General features: G+C 69.9%; 1 non-coding gene across 1 annotated transcript; it reads right to left on the minus strand.

Moving 5' to 3' along the window:
- Window positions 1–3,295: 3,295 nt before the first annotated feature.
- LOC135978308 (5S ribosomal RNA) lies at window positions 3,296–3,414 on the minus strand. Its single transcript, XR_010595732.1, has one exon. It is a non-coding gene; the product is annotated as a 5S ribosomal RNA (ribosomal RNA).
- Between the last annotated feature and the right edge of the window lie 1,586 nt (window positions 3,415–5,000).

Consider the following 5,000-nt stretch of genomic DNA (forward strand, 5'->3'; position numbering starts at 1 on the left):
GGACAACCGATCAAGCCCCGGGAAGCGGCTGTCAAATGTTCAAAGTCCCCCCCGGGACAACAGGTCAAGCCCTGGGAGGCGGCTGTCAAATGTTCAAAGTCCCCACCGGGACAACAGGTCAACCCCCGGGAAGCGGCTGTCAAATTTTCAAAGTCCCCGTTCGGCCACCAGGTCAACCCGCTGAATCTACTGGGTTGACCTGGCGGCCGGTTTGCTTTCCGGCCACCAGGTCAACCCATTGGATTCGACGGGTTGACCTGGCGACCGGTTTGCTTTCCGGCCACCAGGTCAACCCATTGGATTCGACGGGTTGACCTGGTGGCCGGTTTGCTTTCCGGACCGGATGTCACCCCACTCCCAGGGCAGCGCGGCAGTGGTGCTGAGGACCGCAGAGGGGGGGCTTAATAGTCGAGAGGGAGCAGGTCCGGGGGAGGCTTAATAGTCGTCCCCCGAGGACTCCGGGGGCCAGGCTTAATAGTCGTCCCCCCGGGCGCTCCAGGGGGAAAGCTTAATAGTCCTCCCCCGAGGATAGGCTTAATAGTCGCCCCCCGGCCAGTCCGGGGGAGGCTTAATAGTCGTTCCAGGGGAGGCTTAATAGTCATCCCCCGGGCAGTCCGCGGGAGGCTTAATAGTCGTCCCCCGAGTGCTCCGGGGGGCAGGCTTAATAGTCGTTCCCCAGGCAGTCTGGGAGAGGCTTAAGAGTCATCCCCCGACAGTGTGGGTGTGGGTGTGGGCGGGGGGGGAGGCTTAGCAGTCGTCCCCAGGGCGGTCCGGGGGTGGGGGGAGGCCTCAGAGTCGTCCCTCCGAGAGCCGTGTCGGCGGCGGTGGCGGGTGTCAGGCTTTACGTCCAGCCTCCGGAGGGTGAGCGTCCTCGGACGCGATGCAGCCGCCGCAGAGAGGCAGCCTCCGAGGCAGGGAGCGGAGCACCGAGGCTGGGGAGTGGGGAGCAGGAGCCGGGGGGGAGGTGGGGGGCGTTCAGGACAACAGGTCAACCCCCTGGAAGCGGCTGTCAAATGTTCAACGTCCCCACTCGGCCACCAGGTCAAGCCCCGGGAAGCGGCTGTAAAATTCTCAAAGTCCCCACCGGGACAATAGGTCAAGCCCTGGGAGGCGGCTGTCAAATGTTCAAAGTCCCCACCGGGACAACAGGTCAACCCCCGGGAAGCGGCTGTCAAATTTTCAAAGTCCCCGTTCGGCCACCAGGTCAACCCGCTGAATCTACTGGGTTGACCTGGCGGCCGTTTTGCTTTCCGGCCACCAGGTCAACCCATTGGTTTCGACGGGTTGACCTGGCGGCTGGTTTGCTTTCCGGCCACCAGGTCAACCCATTGGATTCGACGGGTTGACCTGGTGGCCGGTTTGCTTTCCGGCCCGGGTGTCACCCCACTCCGAGGGCAGCACGGCAGTGGTCTTGAGGACCACAGAGGGGGGCTTAATAGTCGAGACGGAGCAGGTCCGGGGGAGGCTTAATAGTCGCCCCCCGGCCAGTCCGGGGGAGGCTTAATAGTCGTCCCCCGAGGACTCCGGGGGCCAGGCTTAATAGTCGTCCCCCCCCGGGCGCTCCAGGGGGGAAAGCTTAATAGTCCTCCCCCGAGGACTCCGGGGGCAGGCTTAACAGTCGTCCGCCCCGGGCGCTCCAGGGGGAAAGCTTAATAGTCCTCCCCCGACAGTGTGTGTGTGTGTGTGTGGGAGGGAGGCTTAGCAGTCTTGCCCCGGGCGGTCCGGTGGGGGAGGCTTAGCAGTCGTCCCCAGGGCGGTCCGGGGGTGGGGGGGGGGGGGAGGCCTCACAGTCGTCCCTCGGAGAGCCGGGTCAGCGGCAGTGGTGGGTTTACGTCCAGCCTCCGGAGGGTGCGCGTCCTCGGAGGCGATGCAGGCGCCGCAGAGAGGCAGCCTCCGAGGCAGGGAGCGGAGCACCGAGGCTGGGGAGAGGGGAGCAGGAGCCGGGGGCTGGGGCTGGGGGTGGGGGGCGTTCAGGACAACCGGTCAAGCCCCGGGAAGCAGCTGTCAAATGTTCCAAGTCCCCACTCGGCCACCAGGTCCACCCCAGTCTAGCAATGGGGTTGACCTGGCTGACGGCCGGTTAGTATCAAGGTAAACTCACCGTCGTCCACAGGAGGGCAGCTCTCAGGCCGGCCGGCTGCGGCTGACTCTGGGGCGGCGCCCGGTCCCGGCAGCGAGGGGCGGGGGGCGCGGAGCGAGACGGGGCTAACCGGGGGGGGGCGCCTCCTGCGACTTTGGGGGCCGCGGGTCGTCAGTGGCGTGCAGGCCGGGCCTCTCCCGGGGGATTCGGGGGGGCGGTCCTGCGGGCCGGGCGCAGGGGGCTCGAGCGAGCCCGGGCCGGTCCGCCCCGGGGCCGGGGTCTCCGCCTGCGGCTCAGGGGGGCGCGGGTCGTCGGGGGAGGAAGCCCGGGGGAGCCGCACACCGGCCCGCCAGGCCAGGCCTGGCCTGGATGGCCGCGGGGGGATTCGGGGCGGTCCCGCGGGCCGGGGGCCGGGCGCAGGGGAGGCGGGGGGGCCGAGCGAGTCCGTCCCGGGCCCGGGGCCTCCCCCTGCGGCTTTGGGGTCCGTGGGTCCCCGCTGGAGGAAGCCACTGGGAGCTGGACACCCGCCGTCCGTCCCGCCAGGCCAGGCCTGGCCTGGGTGGCCGCGGGGGGATTCGGGGCGGTCCCGCGGGCCGGGGGCCGGGCGCAGGGGAGGCGGGGGGGCCGAGCGAGTCGGGCCCGGGCCCGGGGCCTCCCCCTGCGGCTTTGGGGTCCGTGGGTCCCCGCTGGAGGAAGCCGCTGGGCGCTGGACACCCGCCGTCCGTCCCGCCTGGCCAGGCCTGGCCTGGGTGGCCGCGGGGGGATTCGGGGCGGTCCCGCGGGCCGGCGGCCGGGCGCAGGGGGTCCGAGCGAGTCCGTCCCGGGCCCGGGGCCTCCCCCTGCGGCTTTGGGGTCCGTGGGTCCCCGCTGGAGGAAGCCGCTGGGCGCTGGACACCCGCCGTCCGTCCCGCCTGGCCAGGCCTGGCCTGGGTGGCCGCGGGGGGGGATTCGGGGCGGACCTGCGGGCCGGCGGCCGGGAGGGTCCGGGCCAGTCCGCCCCATGCCCGGGGTCTCCCCCAGCGGCTTCGGTGGCCCCGGGGGGGGTCCTCCGCGGAGGAAGCCGGGTGGGTGGGGAGCCGGACCCCAGGCGCCCAGACCCGTGACCTGCGGCCGCGACCTCCGACTCGGCAGGAGCGACGAGGGGCTTTCCGGCCCGTCCCCCCCTCTCCTTCCCCCCCAGAAAAGGAGAGAGAGCTGACTCGGACCGGGAAAAGCTGCCTACGGCACCTGGGATTCCCAGGCGGTCACCCATCCAAGTACTAGCCAGGCCCGGGACGGTTTACCTTCCGAGATCGGACGGGATCGGGGGCGTTCGGTCCGGTATGGCCGTAGGCACCCGGCCCCGCGCCTCCTCGCCCGCTTTCCCCTGCCGACGCCCGGGCCTGCCGCACGGTGAGCCCCGGTCGGACTGCCCCCCCCCCCTGCGGCAGGGCCCCCGTCTCTCGCGGGCCCGGTCCTTTTTTCCTTTTCGAGCTCCGGGGCCCGGGCTGGCCGCCAGAGCCCCTCCGCCCGCCCTCCCCGGCGTCGGGGAAAATACTGTCCCGGACTTCCAGTGCGCCCGATCCTGTCAGCCGGGGGGTGGGGAGGGGCAGTCCCTCGCTGCGGCCGGGGAGGGTGAGCCCAGGGCGGCTTGCCTGCCGTGCGAGGCCCCTCTCGGCCACCAGGTCAACCCCGAGTCGAAAGGGCTGAAAAATTTTCAGAGTCCCCTCCCGGGCACCAGGTCAACCCGTGGAATCGGACGGGTTCACCTGCTGGCCGGTTCGCTTCCCGGGCACCAGGTCAACCCGTGGAATCGAAAGGGTTCACCTGCTGGCCGGTTTGCTTTCCGGCCACCAGGTCAACCCCTAGGGGTTTTAACGGGGGCACGCCCGGTGGCCTCTTTCCCGTCCGGTCACCAGGTCAACCCGGATCTCCCTCCTTCCCTGGGCGTCCCCTCCTCGGAGGCGTCAGGTTCCATTCCCCCCCCCCCCCCAGACTTCCAGGGGCCCGATCCAGTCGGCCGGGAGGCAGTCCCTCGCTGCGGCCGGGGAGGGTGAGCCCAGGGCGGCCTGGTCCATGTCTCTAGTGGGCCCGATCCTTTTTTTTTTTTTCGAGCTCCGGGGCCAGGCCCGCCCGGGCAGCCCTCCTCGGAGGCGTGGGGCGATTTCCCCCCGCCCCCAGACTTCCAGGGGCCCGATCCTGTCGGCCGGGAGGCAGTCCCTCGCTGCGGCCGGGGAGGGTCAGCCCAGGGCGGCTTGCCTGCCGTGCGAGTCCCCTCTCGGCCACCAGGTCAACCCCGAGTCGAAAGGGCTGAAAAATTTTCAGAGTCCCCTCCCGGGCACCAGGTCAACCCGTGGAATCGAACGGGTTCACCTGCTGGCCGGTTCGCTTTCCGGCCACCAGGTCAACCCGTGGAATCGAAAGGGTTCACCTGCTGGCCGGTTCGCTTTCCGGCCACCAGGTCAACCCCTAGGTTTTAAGGGGGGGGGACGCCAGGTGGCCTCTTTCCCGTCCGGTCACCAGGTCAACCCGGATCTCCCTCCTTCCCTGGGCGCCCCCTCCTCGGAGGCGTCAGGTTCCATTCTTTTTTCCAGACTTCCAGGGGCCCGATCCAGTCGGCCGGGTGGCAGTCCCTCGCTGCGGCCGGGGAGGGTGAGCCCAGGGCGGCTTGCCTGCCGTGCGAGTCCCCTCTCGGCCACCAGGTCAACCCCGAGTCGAAAGGGCTGAAAAATTTTCAGAGTCCCCTCCCGGGCACCAGGTCAACCCGTGGAATCGAACGGGTTCACCTGCTGGCCGGTTCGCTTCCCGGGCACCAGGTCAACCCGTGGAATCGAAAGGGTTCACCTGCTGGCCGGTTCGCTTTCCGGCCACCAGGTCAACCCCTAGGTTTTAAGGGGGGGGACGCCCGGTGGCCTCTTTCCCGTCCGGTCACCAGGTCAAC

This window comes from Chrysemys picta, unplaced genomic scaffold (assembly GCF_011386835.1).
Source record: "Chrysemys picta bellii isolate R12L10 unplaced genomic scaffold, ASM1138683v2 scaf211, whole genome shotgun sequence".
Taxonomy (NCBI): domain Eukaryota; kingdom Metazoa; phylum Chordata; order Testudines; family Emydidae; genus Chrysemys; species Chrysemys picta.